Here is a 21,762-nt window from a genome sequence, read left to right on the forward strand (position 1 = left end):
TGGGCTCAGCATGCAGGGCGCCCTGTGGGAGGAGACACAGTGTATGGCTGCTGTGGTCAGCAAAGGGCTCATGGTGGCAGGGTGGGTGTTAAGAGGACATGGGGCAGGTGGGCATGGCCCCTGCAGTGAGCAAGCCCTTCCCCGGGAAACGCCCTCTCTGATGCCTGCTTCCAATGGGAGGCTCTCCTGGTCTCTGAGTGACATTTTGATGAATTCAGATCAATGTCTTCTTCCCGGAAACTACCGCTTTCTTGTCAGTTATTATTTTTTTTTTTAAACCTCATAGCAGGCCATGGTTTCCATCACCAAAATTGACAAGTATTGATAGTTTGTTGTTGTTGTTGTTTTTTAATATATTTTATTGAATTTTTCCAGAGAGGAAGGGAGAGAGATAAGAGAGTTAGAAACATCTACCAGCTGCCTCTTGCACATCCCCTACTGGGGATGTGCCCGCAACCAAGGTACATGCCCTTGACTGGAATAGAACCCGGGACCCCTCAGTTTGCAGGCCAATGCTCTATCCACTGAGCCAAATTGGTCAGGACTCTTGTCAGTTTTAAAACTGGCACCTGACACCTGTTTCTCAGATGCTTTTACCCTGGAAATCAGTTTTGTTGTTAATGGTACGGTAAGGTCCCACGTAAGGATTTTTTCAGAAATGCGTGAACTTGCTGCCGCTTTGGTAGTGCCACTCAGATGGGGCCAGGCACTTGTCTGCAAGCACATACGTGAGCTCCCACATGCACAGCCCATGCCACTCAGCGAAGGGGACCAAGCAGCCTTGTCACGATGCCATAGTGGCTGCCGGCTGAGCCCTCACCCGTCTCTAAACGTTCCATCCAGATTTCCCTCTGCGTTTCCTGTCGTGACTTTTGTTGTTTGAATTGTGGGACTCGTCACAGTCCAGGCAAAGAGCACGTGAGCGGGAAGACCATGGAGACAAGTGAATGGTGTTAGGCTGAGAGCCTCTTGCACCCAAGTGACCTCCGATGGAAGCTCCATGCAATAGCGATTCGGCCTTTCCATGTCCTTTAATCCGGTAAAGAACGGGGGTTTCCTTTTAGTTTTGAACTAGTGAGGTTTTTCTCCTTGGCAGAGTTCTCTTCTTCCGCTTGAAGCTCATGTTTTAAATGTTTTTGTTGATTTTTAAACAGAGAGGGAGGGGGAGGGGTAGAGAGAAAAACATTAAGAGAGAAACATTGATCAACTGCCTCCTGCATGGCCCCTGTTGGGGATGGAGCCAGCAACCCAGGCCTGTGTGTCCTGACTGGGAATCGAATCGAGGACATCTCGGTTCCTGGGTTGACGTTCAACCACGGAGCCACAGTGGCCGGGCTGTAGTTCACATTTTGAAAAGGATATTCCGGAAACCAGAATACACCAGTGATGGCTGCACAGACCCCTCCCAGATGGATTTGAGGACAGGTCCCTTCCAGCTACCCCAGCAGCAAAGGCGCGAACAGTGCTGGGCGCCTTAGGGCAGCTGCGGTCTGGCGGGACCTGGGTGCCATGTCATTTACGCGGGCTGCCTCTCAATCCGGCTTCCAGGCTTGTAGGAGGGGCCGGCCGCCGACCTGCTCTCGCCATGGAATCTCTCCTATTCTCTTGTCCGTGGCAATTTCAGGTTTATAGGCACACTCTTACGTTAATACCTTAAAACACTCTAATTTTCCTGGACAGTTGAGGACTTTCCTTTCTTGGCTGACTCGGTAATATATTGTCAGGTATCCTCTGATTGTATGCTGGCTCGCCTGGACAATACTGCCATAAATTGTGACGGCTGACGGAGCACTAAGTGAATTTCAATAAATTATGAGAAACTTCATTCTGCCAGTTATGCCAACACACATACACACACACACACACACACACACACACACACACACGACTTAACACTGGGGCAGGGTTGTGTTTAAAAATGAATCCCTAAAATTTAAATGAGTCATTTTCCCCCTAATCATTTGTATGTAGGAAGGAGAACTGAATAAACATATTTAAGAAACACAACCCTATTAGAATGGGGCTTATCTTTTTATAAAGTTTTCCAACTGTTTAGCCAAAGTTGCAAGATACACCTTTTCTTTTTAAAATCATTTACAGTGACCGTTGCTAACCTAAGTGAGACTGATCATTGCTATGAATTGATCATTATCCATGGAGGCATTTGATCTCCGGCAATGGCAGATTGCCATGCTCCGGAGCTGCACTGGCCCTGTGTGTGTACACGGGTAGAGGGTGTTCATAGGCGGTGGTGGCCTTCATACAAGGCGTCCTGTGGATCGGACACTTGGCGAGGGAAGGCAGTCCCATCCCGCAGAGCGGGCCACCAGCACAGCCCGCACAGCCGCAGCAGCCGCTCTGAGCTCCCGGCCTGGGGGGGCCGCTGCGTCCCGGAATGTTTCTTCATTCACTGTGTGGACTCCGGCCATTGCTGCCAGGCAGTGCTGCCAGTGATGGTTTCCCCAACTTTTTGCAAAAAACCCACTACTTACTATCCAAGGGTAGGAAGAGGATGCTTTCTACATTTGCTCTGATTTTAATACTTTCTTTCCCAATATTTAAAAATTAATTAAGGTATTACATGTGTCCATATCCCCCCACTCTCATGTATTCCCTCACTCCCCCCCACCCCCCAGTGTCTGCGTCCATCAGTCGTGTTTATGTGCAGGCACACACATCCTTCCGTTGGTCTCTTACCTGCCCTCCCCAGCCTCCCCGCTGTGATTTGACAGCCTGTTCAAAACTCTAATATTTTCCATTCGAATCTCTCACTTCTTTTAAAAGTTGCTTTGAATTAGCCTCCTTCTGTCCCCTTTGTTATTCCATTTTCTCTCTTTCCCCTCTGCCTCTCCCTGAAATGCAAGCCTGGGTGGTTGTGGTTGGGGTGGAGCATGTGTCCGGGGCTGTGGGAGAGGGTGGGAGGTGTGGACAGAGTGTGATAGCAATCCGAGGGGATGGGCTTCCCCCGAGCAGCCATGTCTGCTGTGGATGGACTGGGACCAAGGCTCCCAGCGTCTCTCCATGGAAACGTCACTCTCCTGCTCTCTGCTCCCAGCCTCCCTGTGCTCCCTGAGGCCAGCACAGGGCCTCGCAGCAGGACCTGAAGGGGGACAGGTGTGTCCACTGCAGGTCCTTGATGGGCGCTCCCCTCCCACCAGCATTGGCCACCTCTCTCTCCTCTTCACACCCACAGCAAGCCCCTCCTGCTGCTCTCTCCCATGCTAACGTCTCTGCTGTGGAGGGGTGACTTTGGCATATTTTTTTTTTTTTTATCGTAGAGAAAAGAGTTGAGCAATTGTATATTTCTCCCAGTTCCTTCAATATACATTTTTCAGACCGATGGTTTCATAGATTAAATGCAATGATTTTATTTCCCTTTACCAAACTCTTATTCCCTCTGAAACCCTGAATTCTCTTCAGGGTTCTGAATTCTCTTCATTGTCACCTTGAACCTCATCTCTCACATTCTCTTGCCCCCATCACCACCCTTGGCACTTCTTTGGTTCTTTGATATGTTAGGTTCCTTGGGCAGAGGCTGGTTCCCTCTGAAGGTAGCTACCTCCTTCCATCTTTGAGTTAGTATGTGTGTGTGTGTGTGTGTGTGTGTGTGTGTGGTGGGAGAGTTAGTATATGTGTGTGTGTGTGTGTGTGTGTGTGTGTGTGTGTAGTGGGAGGGTTGAGGAGGGAGGGACTGTAGGAATGCAAGGTTGTTTTTTAATGAAATGGTTGAGGTAGTTGCAGAAATGGATGCAACAGTAAGCAACAGTAGAAAACGCTTCTGTGCCCCGTCTCCACATTTCTCTAGTTGTAACATTTTGCAAGCTATGGCATAACAGCAATGCCCACCCTTCGTCATCTCACGGCACCCGCAAACTGAGCACTAAAACTCTGAATATTACATTTTTTGCCAATCTGACAAAAAGAAATGGGTATAATTTTGAGTCATTCACTCCAGACACCTATCATTGTGTAGGCTGTTGTCCTTTTTCTATTTGACAACTGAAGGGAAAGGAGGCCAGGTATGGCATGTTTGACAGATTCTTGTGGCTCACAGGTTGAAGCCGCTGTGGTATAGCATCACAACCAGGATACAGAAATTGCCAAGTCCATCCATCTTGCTGATATCGCCCAAGTTATTTTTCAATTATAGGTCACAGTCAATATTATTTTGTACTAGAGACCCCATGCACAAAATTTATGCTAGGCGGGGAGGAGGGTTTTTCCCTCAGCCCAGCCTGCACCCTCTCCAAACTGGGACCCCTCAGGGGATGGCCAGCTGCCAGCTTGATCTTGCCCCTAACTGTTTGCTCCCCTGCCAGCCTGATTGCCCCTCACCGCCTCTGCCTGAGCCCCCACCGCTGCAGCTTTGTTCAGAAGGAAGTAGGACATCCAGAGATATCAGGTAGACCCAGTCCAATTAGCATATTACCCTTTTATTAGTATAGATTCGTTTTAGGCACACAGCATAACAATTAGACATCATGGCCCTTACAAAGTGTGTCCCCTGAAATTTCAATTCCCCACCTGGTCCCACATTTTACTTGCACCCGTTTGTGCATGTTCTTATACAGTTTGCTACCTGTGTGGGCTCATGTGCTCACCACCATCGATGAGATACTGACTGTTTCTGTCACTACAAGGATCCTTTGTGTGGCCTTTTTACAACACAGCCTATCCACTGGCAGCCACAAAATGCCTCCAACGTCTAAAACTTTGTTATTTCAAGAACATGTAAGTGGAATCATACCGTATGTAACATGTTGGTGCTGACTCTTTCACTCAGCACCACTCCTTGGAGATTTCATCCAAGTTGTGACATGTATCACACTGTTCCTGCTTGTTGTCTGGGAGTGTTTTCTGCTGAGAGATACAAGGGCATTCCGTTTGCTGCCCGTTCACCTGCCACAGGGCATTGGGCCTGTCCCGTGTGGGCCCTGGTAAATAACACTGCCGTGAACATTGAGGTGCAGGATTTCATGTCACCACACAGCTCTCTTTCGAGTTAAGATATCTAACTGAGTCGTCACACATACACATGTGATGATTCAGTTAGAGCTCATGCATTCTATCAGACTCTAAGCACGCTGGGGGCAGGCATTATGTCTGTTTTTCTCATCGCTGCTTCCAAAGCGCCTGGCACGGCGATATTTGGGAAATGAACATCCACTGCATGAATCAGGTCCTGTGTACGTGTTTCTTACCTAGTCTGGCAGCACCCCTGGGATGTACAAATGTATGCATCCTAGGGTACAGGTGAAGAAAAGCGGGTCACATATCCAAATGGCTCTTTGGGAAAGTAGGCACGGCAGAGTTCAAACACATATCTGGCTTCACACTCTTACTCTTCCCACGGTCCTAGCCTTTTCTTCACAGCTACGAAACCCGCTCTGATTTCCTCTGGTGGAGCAGTTTATTTGCAACCAGGGAGACACAGCTGTGACAAATACTCTGCTCCATTGATAACCTCCCACAATGATGCGATGGAACAAGAGCTGACCCCAGCGCCTTCTGCGTGACAGGCTCCCCGGAGGAAGCACATGGAGCCGCTGTGCAATATGCAGTTTGCAGGTGTGGGAACCCCTATTTCACAAGACACAAACAAGCCCGGCAGATTTGGTAATTACTGCGCTAATACAGCTTAATTGCACAGCTATTTCTTTCTTACAAATTATATGGCAGTTGTACTTGGAACCATGAAAAATGAAAAACTCCTAGTTGCCAGCAAATGATTGCTTTATAATTACAAAATAATTACATGGTTATTTTGGCCTAGGAACACAAAGCATTGTACAAGATCCGTGCGTTTCTCTGCCAGAGAGCTGCCCAGGTCCCAGGCTATCAGTCCTTGAGGAATTGCCCTGGGGACTTTCTAAAATTGTCAAAAAACTTTAACTTCTCAGGGGAAGAAACGCCACAGGGAGATAGCCTTCCTCATTAGACCAGAATGCTCAGTGACCCCACAGCTATGGCCTGTAAAATATTAAGTCAGGGATGGTATTAATAGAACTATTTGCCTGTCCTGATGAGACCTGGTTGGCTGTGATCACTTGAAAAGGAGTCAGTTAACTCAGCATTTTGTGTGCATTTTCCTGTGTCACAGAGTCAACTTGCTATGTGGGAATTGTGACAGTTATTAACTTATTCAACTTTTCAGTCAGTTAAAATATTGACTTCAGTATAGTTGCCTATCCTCTATAATAAAAACCTAAGATGCTAAGTGTCCCATCATCCTTTCAACCAATGAAAGTGTAATATGCTAATGATATGCTAAGGACATTCAAATGCTTGCTATGACGTGCACTGACCACCAGAGGGCAGACTGTCCAACTGGTAGATTAGCTTCATGCTGGGGTCCTGCAGATTGGGACTGAGCAGGATGGGCAGGACACACCCTGGAGCCCTCCCTCCTCTCGCCCCCCACAGTCCTCCTTGGCTGGCCAACCTCCTGTGTCCCTCCCTGGCCCTGATGGTGCACTGGTGGGGTCTCTTTGCATGACCTGTGACCTCTTGCAATCTGGGACCCCTCAGGGGATGTCAGAGAGTTGGTTTCAGCCTGATCCCACAGGCCAGGCAGAGGGGCCCCACTGGTGCGTGAATTCATGCACTGGGCCTCTAGTTTATACTATATTTTATTATTTCGTAATTTTTACGCATTATGCCATTAAAGTATTACATCCTGTGAATGTTAGAATGCTGTACACAGATGGATTATTATTTGTAGTGTCAATTCCATTTCTCTGGATGTTTGAAACCAAAAGTTTTAAGGGAGTCGAAAGCTAAAACAGCTGTGTGGTTTTAAGTTACGGAACTGAAAACGATTGGAGACAGTATTTTCCATTATAAGGCTTACGATATTCCTTCACATTTTAAATTGCTTCTACCTTGCCAAAGAGTTAAAAAATAAACTTTTAAAATCTGAATTTTAATAGAGAAAGATAATGATGACAACTTTGGAGATTTGTAATTGAAAAAAAACCACAAAAACTTAATGTAGAATTGCAGTCTCAGGCATAACTGAGTAACTGGCATAAGACTTCCTGTTCCTCTGTGAAGAGGTTTGAAGGGTTTAAAAATGTATAAGATGTCTATTTGCAGGCGTTAACAGTAAGAGGACCGGGCTGCGATGCTTGAGGGAAGGAGAGCATGAAGCAGCTGCCTGCTGCCTCTGTCTGCCAGGGGCGCTTCATGCACTTCAGCATCGAGAGTGGAACCAGAACAGAGAGCTGGGTCTCGCCAGGCAGAGGGCAGAGGGCAGAGGGCAGAGGGCAGAGGGCAGAGGGCAGGGTACCTGCAGGGATTGGAATGCTCCAGGTAAGGTACTTAAAAGGGGGGTAAACCCCAAAGAGGAAGCTCCAAAAGTAGGCCGTGGGCCCCTTTGAATTTTGGGTCAAATTCTTACCTGTGGATAGATAGACTGAGATGCTCTTGGCCTTGGCAAAAAACAAACAAACAAAAACAAAACAGTGCCTGGGGCCATAGACAGCAGGGCTCTCAGGCTCTTGTGGACTGGAGCAGGAGGCGGGACATGGGGAGGGGGAGAAGGATGCATCAGTGGGTGTTCAGCTGGGTGTTTGAAGGAGCCGAGCTTAGCTTGTGCAGGAAAGCACTTTCTAGATCCACCCCTATGAAGTCTACAAACAGTTCTCCACAGGACAGAAGAATGCCACTAGGAAATGTACCACATATCAGAGAAAAATCAGACACTTTCTAGGGGAAATTAAAATACTCATGCTCCACCACGAAGCACAGGATGCTCACGTGGAATTAATCACGTTAAGTATAGGATTGGGAAACTGGCCCCCTCAAGAGAGCTGATCACTCAGTAATCAGTAGGAAAAAAAGATCAACCAATCATGAAATCTTTATACACAGAAATATTAGTCAGCAATAAAAATGAACATCCTAGAGGTACACAATAACATGAATTAGTGTAAAAAATATGCTAAGGAAAAAGGAAGGAGGAGGAGGAGGAGGAGGAGGAGGAGAGGGAGAGAGCTGGAAGGAAGGAAGGAAGGAAAGAAGGAAGGAAGGAAGGAAGGAAGGAAGGAAGGAAGGAAGGAAGGAAGGAAAGAAGGAAGGAAGGAAAGAAGGAAGGAGATGAAGAGACTGTTATTCACTGAATATGTGTGTCCACTCACCTCAGTTAATAGGCTGAAGCCCCAACGTTCAGTGCCATGATGTTTGTGATGGAGCCTTTGGGAGGTAACAGGAGTTGGAGGAAATGACTAGTGCATCCTTCCTGAAGGTATTATAAGAACAGGCCCATAAGGGGTCTTTCCAGGGTAATGGACTTTTCTAAAGTTTAATTGTGATGGTAGCACATTTCTCTACATTTACTAAAAATTACTGCATTGTGCACTTAAAAATAAAAAGACCTGGCTAAGGCAATGACAACAGAAGGGTGGAAACAAAAATTCTCTCTCTCTCTCTCTCCTCTCCCGTCTCCCCTCTCCCCTCTCTCCCCTGGTGCTCTCATGCGTGGGCCAAGGAAAAGCCACACTGTGAGAAAGGGAGCATCCACAAACAAAAAGGGAGCTGTACCCCATATTGACCATTCTGGCACCCTGATCTTAGAATCCCAGCTTCCAGAACTATGAGGAGCAATTTTCTCTTGTTTAAGACACCCAGCATATGGATGGCATTATGGATGGCATTTTGTTCCTGCAGCATAAGCTGACTAAGACACAGACAGAAACATTACATGAGTCCATTTACATAAAACTGTTCAGCAGTGAAGGCATCCTGATGGGAGTCAGTGGAGTGGTGGCCTCAGACTGACTGTGGCTGGAGGTCAGGGACCGCCTGGGGGAGAGCCTCCGGAGCCTCAGGACGGAGGGCCTGCTCAGCGTCTGGGTGTGGTTGGATGGATGCATCTGTCACACTCACTTACTTAACTGCACACGCCATTCTGTGCATTCTACTCTCTGAAAAGTGAGCCGCAGTAAAATTTTAAGTGTATTCAAAGTGAAAATAAATGTATTTCAGTTAATGCTCAGCGTTTCTAAATATTCCAATTTTATTTTCTTTATTTTCAGTTTTATGTTTGAATCTCTCTGTGGCTGTTCTGATAGAATGATCTATGGGATCAATACAAACTCAATAACTATCTCAGAAGGCCCTTTGCACACAATAGAAATTCAGAAGCTGGCTCTGAAATGTGCAGAGAATTTCAAAGGATTGTGAAAAATAGATAAAACAATCTTAAACCCCCCAAACAGAAATAAAACTGGAGTGCTGAATCTCTAGACTTCAGTACTTTCTATAAAGCTGCCATAATTAAGACTGTGTGCTGGAAATTATGGTTTGGTAGCATACCATAGCTAATCAGTTTAAACCATAATGATAAATTAATCATTATTAGATTTTATTTTTGAGATTTATTTAATATATCCATTTAGATGTTAAATACAGATTGGCCTAATCATATACAATGTAAAAAGACAGAACACATTTATTTTTAATAATGTGATTTATGGACTCTACTTTCTAAAAGGTATGCACAATTAGGTATTTATGTCATGTAGTCTCTTTATTTTTAATTCATATCTTTCTCTCAAATACTGCCATTCATTGTTGAAACTTCTTTTCACGATGATAAACAAAGACACTGAAAAGGAAAATGTATTGCTTCAAAGAGGCCCATTATCTAGTTCATAGAGCAGACTTGTTCTCAGTAAGGAGAAGAAATTTATGTTTAGAATTTCTCCATGGTAGATTTTTTTTTTTTATGCTACAAAAGCATGGCATGGGTTTACATGCTAATAACAGATTCAAGCACCAAATGTGAGAGATTTCAAATGCTCTAAATAAACAGTAAGAGAAACCAAGATAAGAACATTTCTATCTTATTACCTATTCTGTCAAATGATCATTTTTTAAAATATTTATTCCAAGATAGCAGAACACCTGATCGTTATTCTAACCTCTGATCAGAAGTGCCAGAAAAATGCCCATTAATTCACTCATTCAATGACTAACAGTTTACCCAACGCCTCTATGTGCCTGCACGCCCATCTGCTGGCTCTGTTCCTTACAGGGAATGCACTCCATACATGTTGCTCACACCTGTGTGTGACTGAGTAAGGGATACGTGTGCGTGCTTCCCCTCCTTGGAGAGCTCAGCAAGGCATCCTGGGCAAACAGACTCCTGAGGGCCCCCTGCCCTGAACATGTCCGCTAGGACCAGTGACCTCGGGCTCACAGGACAGATGTGAGCTGAGAAGTCATTTAAAAAGGATTTTCATATCCAACTGGATTTCTTGGAGCAGTGGTCGGTGAACTGCAGCTCTCCGGCCACATGTGGCTTTTTGGCCCCTTAAGTGTGGCTCTTCCCCAAAACGCCACGGCCTGGGCGAATCTATGTTGAAGAAGTGGCTTTAGAAGAAGTTTAAGTTTTAAAAATGTGGCTCTCCAAAGAAATGTCCATCGTTGTACTGTTGGTATTTGGCTCTGTTGACTAATGAGTTTGCTGACCACTGACTTAGAGTATTGTGGCATAGAAGACATTCCTTTGTATTTATCTTCCTTTTTAAATTATTTATTTTATTTTGTGTATGAGACTTATTGGAGTGACGTTTGTTTGGAGGAACCTCTAAGTTTCGGGTGTGGAGTTCTATGTGACAAGGTCTGTGCCCATCACCCAAAGTCAAATCCTTTCCTGTCACCTTACATTAGGTCCCCTTCTCCCCCACCCTTTCCCGTCTGGCAACTGCCACCCCACAGTTTGTACTCATGAGTTTCTGTTTCCTATCCCACAAACGTACAAAATCATATGGTTCCTAGCTTCTCCTGCCTGGCTTATTCAACTTGCGTCATGTTCTCAAGGTCCATCCATGTCATGGCCAACAGCAGTATCTCTTCTTTTCCTTCTGGCTGAGTCACACTTCAGTGTGTGTATGGCCCACATCTCTCTGTCCGGTCCTCCACTGAAGGACACCTTGATTGTCTCCAGGTCTTGGCCAGCTTGAACAATGCTACAGTGAACATAGGGGGTCATATATCTCTGACATGCATGTTTTTTTAGTTTTCGGGGCATATGCTCAGGAGAGGGTTGCTGGGTCCTATGGCGGTTCTAACTGGCCTTAGTCAACAATTCCCGAAGCAGGCAGAATCCCACCTCATACACAGAAAGGTATTTATGCTTACAGATTTGTACTTTTTTTTTTATGACTTTTTGGTCTGACAGTTTCATTGACATTTATTAACATAGAGCAAGCTGCACATATTTACAGTGTAAGATGCTGCTATCTTTAACATATATGCCCCCGTGGAACCAACGCCATGGCACCATGGGGACATGTCTTTCACAGCCCTCGTTTCACATTGCCTCTGCTCCTCTTCCTCCTGATTCCTCTTTCCACTCCCCTGACCCCTCCTCCACCCCTGGGTGAAGGTTAACGGAAAATGGATCAGTGAACCCAATAGGAGAGCTGGCATTAGAAAACTCTTGGGGAAAAACACAAGAGCAAATCTTCCTGACCCTGATGTCAACGGCTTCTTATTCGACATCACAAGTGAAGGAACAATAGACTAGAATGTGTTTGTTTTTATAGGAAAAACAAAGAGCTTAAAACTGTATGACTGGTTGTTAGATTGTGATATTTGGGCACTAACTCTTATTTTTTTCTGGTTACTTCACAATTTCTTTTTAATTTTTTAATTATTTAATTATTATTACTATTTTTTTACATATGTGTCCTTATTCCCCCATTACTCCTCACCTCCCACTCATGCCCCACCCCCCTGATGTCTGTGTCCATTGATTAGGCTCATATGCATGCATATAAGTCCTTTGGTTGATCTCTCTCCCTCACCCCCACTGTTCCCTACCTTCCCTGAGGCACTAACTCTTTTCATAGTCATATCAAGCAACATTTTCTTTCCCAGTTTAAACCCCAGTTCATCTGAGGCCCTCTTAACCATTCCTCTCCTATAAGATAGAAATAAAGGTGCTTGTCCAGGGTGCCCCGAAGCATAGCTGGGCTACATGATGAAGTGGGATGTCAATAAACATTCATCAACATTCTCCCTGGTATCAATAAGATTCCCTTTAAAGGCAAATTTAATTAGTCTGGAGCCAATCAATCTTATATGCAAAAAAAAAAAAAAAAAAAGAGAGAGAGAGAGAGAGAGAGAGAGAGAGAGAATTGCTGACAGGTAGGCACATCTGTCTATACTTAGAGCCAAGACAGTTCAAACTAAACAAACAGCCACAGCAGTTGGCTGTTCCTGATCAGAATTTCCCAGACAACACGACAGTGCAGAAGACACCACCCCTCCCCCAAGGCTGTTTCAGTTACTGGGACTGTGGCCTTTGCTCCCTCACCACAGTCCAGCTTCTCCAGGTGGGGGCATCACCAGCGTGACTTCCGACGCAGGTGCCATTCTGAAAAAATTTGGGGGAAATCGTGGACATGTGTATGAATGAGTAGCGTGATGTGATGTAAAAATTTGAATTACATTAGCCCATTAAACTGATGGGTTAATTGGAAGAAGTTAAAAGAGTCTTTGCAACTTCACATAAACATCTTCAAGCAAATTCTTAATGGAACTTCAATATCCTACATTTTAGAGTCAAGTTGTCTTTATTCTAAGTGTTTGCTTACAGTTTCTCTTGGTTAATAATTCCCGCAGAAATACGATTTCACTCCAAGAATTTGATTAGAAGCTGTAAACAAGCACAGATATAATAAATGCCAGCCCTGTAAAAAGCTTAAATCAGAATGTAACTAAGAATGGTAGGAGAAGGTTAGTCAAATATTGGCCCCATTCCCTGGGTAAGAGAAAGCTTAACTAAATGCACTTCCACATTTGGTGGTGTGGGCGTGTGTTGGAATCAAAGATGGAAAGAAAAGCAAGTTGGGCCAAATCAATCACTTTATATGAGAGTAAAAATGTAGAAACCATTTTGTAGGGCTTAGTGGATCTGATTCCAGGAGCTATTTTTTATGTACTGTCTTCAGGGTTCTGGTCTAGTCCCTGTTCTGTGTTGAAAACACAGCGAGGATGGCCTACTTAAAGCAGAAGGAACTTTTCTGATTCTATTTCTCTTGCCTGAGCATTACTAATGGGTTTTTTAAACATTAATTTTAGTTTGAAGAACTGTACAAGACAAACAAAAGATATTTTGCTGCCAGAGTAAATAACGTGGTGAAAATATCAATTCCTCAGAAAATAAAGCACCTAATATTTTTCCTCAAAATTGGACTTAGAAGATGTAACTTTACATTTTTCAAAGCATATTCCACAGTTTTCTCATTGAGTCCCTGCAACATGGATTCTGCAAATATGAGTTCTTACAACCAAGGTTAGGGTTAGGGTTAAGGTTAGGATTAGGGTTAGGGATAGGATTAGATTAGGGTTATGGATAGGGTTGATAGCAGCTATGAGGATATTTGAAAATATCTGCTATCAGCTCTTCATGCTTTCAATTTCCTTCTAAGCTCAAATCCCAGCGTTGCCTGCCCACCCCCCACACGTAGCCCTCACTGACTTGGTTGCTTGTCTGCCTGCGCCATTCACAGACCTGTCTATGCTCTATGCAAATGCCCATTTCCATCTGGAACAAAGAGCAATGTCTTGGTGTCAAGAGCAAAGTTTGTATTTTTCTGGAACCCTCATCAAACACAATAGCATCCAGTGAGCAGCAGTCAACTTGCTTTTTTCTCATCTTTAATATTTCCTAGAACAGAAAAACACATATCAGAAAAATGGAACCGTGTTTGAAGCCAAAGTTCCAAGCAGCACTTATTATTATTTAGTTTTGTTATTATGAGTCCATTTTTAAAACCCGGAGGACAGAAAACTGTCCTTGAGATCAGACAGCGGGGTGAGACATCTCTCTAACTTTGACAACACTGCTTCCTTTAGCGGTGGGCCAGCTGCCTCCCGCTCGCCTACTCCGTAAGTGAAGTGCCTATAATTCATAAAAATGTACACTCAATCGAACATGGCCAAATGCTTCAGACAAAAAGAAGACTGCAATAGGGTATTATCCTGGCATGCTGATGGTTAGCTGACCACATCATCTATTTCACTTTAATGGATTGGGGATGATGCATTAAGTGCTATTTTATTAAAAGTTAATATTTATGTTTCAATAAGTAGATTGAGAGAGACAAAACAAATCTTCACTCAGCTATTAAATCACTCTTACAACAACCAAAGAGAAATCTTTACACTAAGTGTATGTAAATCACCGACTCTCAGAGCACCTGAGGGGGTGTGCTTTGCACTGTAACTTAAGCGCTAATGAATTCAACGGAAAATGACAGTCAGCTGTGCCCTGAGAGGGCTCCTCAGGGACGGACATAAATTCCCCATTAGATAACGGATTCTCTCACAGTCTGTGGTAAGTGTTTAATGTTTCTGTGCACAGCAGATTTAAATTTGATATTTAATGCATGGTTGTTGGCATTTTTAATTTAGATGGCATGCTTTCGGATTTGCAACATGTGTTTAAACTTTAAATGCAAGGAGCCTGGGTGAAATATGTAAAATTAGATAGTAAAAGCCACCAGTGGAAACACACTAATTATTTCAAAAGCTCAACCCAAATCCTAGAGGGGCAAAATGTGTTGGTACACACAACAACTGGCATTTTGATTTAGAAGCAAGTCTGTAGACTATGGAGAGGAAATATGCGTAATATTATTACATACTTCTAGGTTAAGAAATGGTTAATTGTTTTAGATGTTGATATTGAAAATACCACTAATATTTACAAATGTACTATGTCTAATTTGTATAGCAATGCAGCTGGTTAAGTGAATATATATGCATGTTGTCCTGGGTATGACATGAGATACAAATTATAAATACATCTAATCAACTATATTGAGAACCAGTGAGGATAGAAGTAAGGTAAAAGAAAACCACTTAAAAACTTTATATCTAATTGTTATCACAGAAAATATATGAAATTTAAAGCAAACATATTTGTCTTGCTATAGCTATGGCACAGTATGCTGTGGGAATACCCAATCTTGGACATTGTTCAGGAAATGTCGCTGTTTAGAATTTCAATAGGAACTTGCACTGTTTGTAACAAGAAACCACCCAAATGGATTTACATAAAATTCATTGAATTTATTTTATTTCCTATCAATGATCTCATTGTTCATAAACACCTAATTATTTTCATTATTTCAGTATCAAAATTATTTGCTGGAGAACTATGAAGGCTACTTAACTCTTCCTGTCTAGTCCAGTAATAATAAGGGTACTTATAGATGTAATTAATTAGCACCCAGTGGGCAGTGGATGTTAAAAGCAAATGGTGTTAGGTACTTTTCCTATAATATTATCAATGGGACTTCAAAGTAAAATGTTGTAACATTATCCCTAATTTTTACAGTATTTTTCCTGACTTTACAACTTGCTAATATAAAATTGTTTAGTTTTGCTACGGAAGAGTGAACATTTGTGAAGAGTTTTCTCACAACGAGGTGGGAATAAACACAAACAGGCACAAATTAAAGGGATGAGCAATAAAATCATAGACAAAGTGATATAAACATATGAAGGAAATGCATGCATCTTAGTTGTATATTAACATAAATTAAGCTATAAGAAGATACTAGTTACAACTATTCTTTTATACATAGTTTTAAATTACTAGTATCCGATTACTAGGTTGTGTTGAAATATGTATATTTAATATACAAGCACATACACATATGCACTTATATATAGGATTGATGATAAGTTTATAATTGAGTAGACATTTTTTGGATAACAATTTTTACCCTTTAACTCTCATGCTTTAGTTTTCCTGAACTAAAGTTACCTATGCAAATGAGTTCCTTACAATATTTTACATCATTTCATTATTCTTAAAAGCATTATATTATAATTTTTTACATCTTATATAATAAAAGGCTAACATGCAAATTGACTGAACAGCAGAACAATGGGTTGCTATAACACACACTGACCACCAGGGAGCAAACACTCAACACAGGAGCTGTCCTCTGGTGGTCAGTGCACTCCCACAGGGGAATTGCCACTCAGCCAGAGGCCAGGCTCACAGCTGGTGAGTGCAGCAGCAGTGGCAGGAGCCTCTCCCGCCTCCATGGCAGTGGTAAGGATGTCCAACTAAGGACACTGGGGGAGCGGACCTAAGCTGTCAATTGTACATCCCCCGAGGACTGGGACTGTGAGAGGGCATAGGCTGGACTGAGAGACCCCCCTAAGTGCACAAATTTTGTGCACTGGGTCTCTAGTTAGGTTATAATTTTTAATGTAAAGTGAGGGGGAAAACAGGTGAGATGTCAGGAAGCAGTATTATATATGTCAAACTTATAAGCATTAGACCCAAGCATTACATCCAGGTGAGGGAAGTGCTTGCATGGGCCACATTTCCAAATTTGCATACTTTGTCTCTGCAATCCACCTCAACCGCCCTGAGATCGCTGGGAAAGGCCACATTTTGATGAGAAGGGGTTTTACCCTTGTGTGTTCTGTAAGAGACAAAAAGAATCCCTCCAAGGACAGGTCAGGAGAAAGCCTTTGGCCTCACCGATGCCTTCATCTCATGAGGCAAAGCTTTCAGAAGCAATAGAAATAGAGAGCCAGGGCACCTCTGTGGCCCTCTCCATCCCCTGATCACCGCTCTGTTTCCTGCTCTTACCTGCTCTCTAAGCAGTGATATAATTGAGACAAGGAAGAGGAGACTAGGGAAAGAATGAAGAAACTAAAACACATGCCATATATTATGAGAGGGACAGAATAGGGAGGAGACTCCTGGCTACCTAACACTGATGGAAGGTATAACTTTTAAAACAAATGCTATTTCATGACCCACTGATGCTCACTTTACAGAATCTGCGTGGAGGTGCCCGTGCGGGCGGCTAGTTGTGTTTGTACACATGTACGAATGGAAACGGAAATGCAGCCCTAGCCCATTTGGCTCATGGACAGAGCATCGGCCTGCGGACTGAAGAAGGTTCGATTCCCAGTCAGGGCACAGGCCTGGGTTGTGGGCTCTATCCCCCGTGTGGGGCGTGCAGGAGGCAGTGGATCAATGATTCTCTCTTATCATTGATGTTTATCTCTCTCTCCCTCTTTCTTCCTCTCTGAAATCAATAAAAAGTATATTTAAAACAAAACAGAAATGCACACACAAATCCTTGGTATTAGGAGCATATCTGTATTAGTAAGAAAGACAAGAAAAAATAAGTTACAGGAAATCAGAAGCTTCTCTCTCAGCTGGAGAGCATCTCCTGCAGCTTCCTCATAAGGGGATTCTTTCTCGAGGGGGGAGGATGGTGGCTTTGCATCTGTGGGTAGCCCTCCTTTGAACCAATTGGCCTCTGCCCTGGGAGAGCTGCCAGCAAAGCAGAGGCCTTAAAACATCTGTATTCCTGTCACCTGAAAAGATGACAGAAGTTCAGGAGGAATCTCAAATACTTGGCAACATTTTACTGTTTCTCTCTTCTAATTTGTGGTTCATTCTCGATTTTCTGAAAGGAAAGGCCAAAATAATATTCCACTTGTTAGGGGTCAGATAAAAAAATGCTTAGGTATGGATTTTACAACGTCAGCGTTGAGTTCACTCATATAAAGTTGCTTGCGAATGAATTAGGAACAATTAATTCATTTTATTTTACAAAATAGAACCTGACAGAGAGAAGGATAGTCCAAGGGTCAGACGTTGGCCGTTTGATCTTTCACTAAGTATCCGTACATTCTGGAAATACCTTCGTGAACCCAAATCTTTTGTTGTCAACAATTTCCCTTTGCAGCCCAAAGGCTGGCTTGTCTAGAGAGAGCGGCACAGTGTGGTGGTAGCTCCATGTGTGAGTGAGTGAGTCTGACATGAAGAGGAGGTCTGGCTTGGGCAGGAAAGGGTTTAGGTCAGCATGACCCATCACTGAGGAGGATACTGCATAACATCCACCTGACCTCCTCATCCTGCAGCTTGCTTGGTAGTGACCGAGGCTGAGTAGCATGCAGTGGGCCGTCCCAGGTATGAGAGCTGGTCACAGGGCTGATCACAGGGATGCTGTTACTCCCATCGGTGACTTAGGATCTGACTGAGAGGACCCAGGGAAGCAGAGGCCTTGAGGCCAAAGCAATAGCTCCTTTCTGTTTGTCACAACAGTGATATCTACCTTCCTAAACCTTACACACTGCCCAGCCAGTGTGGCTCAGTGGTTGAGCCAGGAGTTCACAGTTCGATTTCTGATTGGGGCACATGCCCAGGTTGTGGGCTTGATCCCCAGTAGGAGGCGTGCAGGAGGCATCCGATCAATGATTCTCTCTCATCATGGATGTTTCTATCCCCCTCTCCCTCTCTCTGAAATCAGTAAAAATATATTTAAATAAATAAGCTCACACCCACACACACACGGCTGGGACACCTGATTCTCCCTCCGTTCACTGTCTCTGCGGTCTAAGTGCTGAGGCTATTTATAAACTGTTCTCCACCTTTTAATGGAACCGTGGGTGCCTTTTCCGAATGTTACAGTGGTTTACTAAGTTTAGCTTCTGAGACACATTTCCTCCCTCCTCCCCCCTTAAAATATTTCCATTTACTTTTTATCAGTCAATTCAGGTGAACCTTAGAAGAATAAAAAAAAAAAAAAAAAAAAAGCCAAAGAATGTTTCCAGATTTTCTGCTGGGAAAAGCTTTTAGGCATTGGACCACAAACCATGGTGATGTGTGTAGTGTGACTGAACTACAAGCCATGATGATAACGGGGACTGAGAGAGCACTGCCGTGTGTGTGTGTGTGTGTGTGTGTGTGTGTGTGTGTGAGTGTGTGAGTGTGTGCGAGAGAGAGAGAGAGAGAGAGAGTGTGTGTGTGTGTGTGTGTGTGAAAGAGAGAGTGTGTGTGTATGAGAGAGAGAGAGTATGTGTGTATGTGTGAGAGAGAGTGTGTGTGTCTGTGAGAGAGAGAGAGAGATAGAGAGAGTGAAAGAGAGAGAGAGAATGTGTGTATGAGAGAGAGAGAGAGAGAGTATGTGTGTGTGTGTGTGAGAGAGAGAGAGAGAGAGTGTGTATATGTGAGAGAGTGTGTGTGTGTGAATGTGTGCGAGTGTGTGTGTGTGTGAGAGAGAGAGAGAGAGAAAGAGAGAGAGAGAGAGAGAGAGAGAAAGAGAGAGAGAGAGAGAGAGGGACCCGGTGGATGTGGCTCAGTGGTTAGCATCACCTATGAGCTAAGAGGTCAGTTTGATTCCCAGTCAGGGCACCTGCCTGGTTTGCAGGCCCAGTCCCCAGTAGGGGGTGTGCAGGAGGCAGCCGGTCAATGATTCTCCCTCATCATTGATGTTTCTATTTTTCTCTCCCTTTCTCTCTGAAATCAATAAAAACATACTTTTTAAAAAGAAAGAGAAAGAGATAGAGAGAGAGAGAGAGGTGCCAGGCCCTGTGAAGTCACCGCCTTCTCTCCACATCCTTGCTCAGTCCTCAGAGGCACTGAGCTCACACCCATCAGCTTCCTGTCCCGGCAGAGTTGGGAGCAGGGAGCGGGGAGTTATAACAGGCAGGTCTGATGAACTTCATGAATTCTCTGCTCCGGTCCAAACCTCACTCTAAGCAGGACTTTGCGTTTTCTTTTGCAATAAATTGTCCTGTGCCGGAGTGAGAAATCGTGTCATATTTTATTACTAAACTGGGGAGCTCAAATCAAGGATCAATGAGGCTTCAGAAAGTCTCCGCACTAAGAGTTGGCAGCCACACGGAAGGCCGGGGGCTCCAGAAGCTCCACCTGACTTCCTTTGTTTTCTCAGCCTTTTCATTTCAGACTGTCTTTTCACCAAGTTTTCATAAATATTAGAAGAGGCAGTTACTAAACCCAGGTGCTGAGGGAGTGCCCACTTAAAATTCTCTTTTAATACAGATTTTTAAACAGACTTTTTGAGGAACTCCACTTGAAATCACAATGTCCTAGTTCTAGGCAGATGAAATGACAATCAATATTTCTAAGTAATTGCAGAATGTACTTAAAACATTGGAAAGTATTTGCATAAGCGCTCCTTAAGGACTTCAAAAATTTAACCAACAACAATGTTGTGATTTTCCTCTTCTACTTTGAGTTTTTCATATGTTAAGCCTTTATCAATATGAGCCAAACTGGAATACAGTCCTTTTTGTTAAAATTCCAAAGTTGTTTTGTCTCAGTGACATAGCAGAGCTCACACTATCCAGGACGTAGCAGTACATTGCTCATACATTGTACTAATACGCCATGCAAAGCAGCAACTTTTCTTTCCTGTGGTCCAATCTGAATTATTTCATCCCTATGAGGGTTGATTATTATTCTTTTTTAATATACTTTTGTTGATCTCAGAGAGGAAGGGAGAGAGAGATAGAAACATCCATAGTGAGAGAGAGTCATTGATGGGCTGCCTCCTGCCCGCCCTCTCCTGGGAGTCGAGCCCACAATCCTGGCATGTGTCCTGACCAGAATGTAACCCAGGACCCTCACCCGTAGGCCCGGGCTTACCCACGAGCCAAAGCAGCGAGGCCAGGCCGATGACTGTGTGTGTCTCTGTAGAGAAATGCAGTGCTGCTTTTGGTGGAAAACGATGAGCAGTGGACACGCTGGTTCACACGCATGCACATGCATATTGACCCGTGGAAGCCTTCAGATCTGCCTGTGTGTCTGCAGGTTCCCTTGGTCCTAACACAGCCCAGATTCACCCCTGCCGCTGGCCCTGTGCAGGGGGTTTCGGACACCTGCTCTTAGTGTGTGATGGTGCCTAGATGCTTTGGGATGGGTTATCTGCACGCGGTGTGTCTTAGCCACATCCACACATGTTCAAGGTTATGGCTCTGGTGTCCACCCTTCCTCTCACTCCAGTTGGGCTGTCTTAGCAACTCCGCCTCCTGGTTACTGGGTTCACCTCCTCCCCCGTCCAGCCCCACCTCCCTGCCTGCTCTGCCTCAGAGGAGCTCTCCGTGAGGCTGAGGGCTGGATGACCAGAGAGGAAAGCCAGATAAAATGCGGCTGCGTGACAGGGCCCGCTTTCCTCCCACACCGGGAAGCCGCTGGGTGTCTGGGCCCCACACTGATGCCACTTCCAGAAAGGACTCCCTCTCTTCTGAAGGCAAGACCAGACAAAAGGATGTCTGGACTTCCAGAACTTTCAGCAATGGCTGCCGTGCCTTCCCGGGGAAGAAGAAGGAGAGTAAAACGGTGTAGGAAGACGGAGGCTGGAAATGGCGGTTCCTTCTAGACAAACACAGGCTGTGGCCTGTTTCCACTCTGGCTTGTGGCCTTCAGACTCGCGGCCAGCGTGGCCTCTCTCAGAGCAGCGGGCGGGCTCTCTGCGAATGAGGACACTCTGGCCCACTGTTTCTCTCCTCACACTTTCATCTGTGTGCACAGTGTAGATGCTGTAGTGCAGAAATAGGGGTGAGCTGATGAAAATAGAAGCGATTCCGCAGCTTACACATACCTGAGGCAGAGGGAGCGATTCAGAGGGTGAATAAAGACAAGAGATGACATGACCCCAGCACGCCAGGGTCTCAGTGCGTGTATGTTAAACCCTGAGAGACAATTCTGTTCTCCGAAGCAGCCTCCCCTTTCATGCGAAAATGAGGCAAATTGAATATAGACAGACAGATAAAAAGGATTTACTCCATTTTCAAGGTAATTTATCTTCCGTGCTTACTTTCTGGCTTTATTTTCTGGGTTAAACTCTATAAAAGCTATCCTGATTAAGCCTCTCTGAGGGAAGCAGCCCAACACGTACATAGATTTGGTCATAAAGTGCGTTTTATTTCTCTTGTCAAAACAGCAACAAAAAGTCAGGC

Source organism: Pipistrellus kuhlii, unplaced genomic scaffold, assembly GCF_014108245.1.
Source record: "Pipistrellus kuhlii isolate mPipKuh1 unplaced genomic scaffold, mPipKuh1.p scaffold_m20_p_6, whole genome shotgun sequence".
NCBI classification, from domain to species: Eukaryota; Metazoa; Chordata; class Mammalia; order Chiroptera; family Vespertilionidae; genus Pipistrellus; species Pipistrellus kuhlii.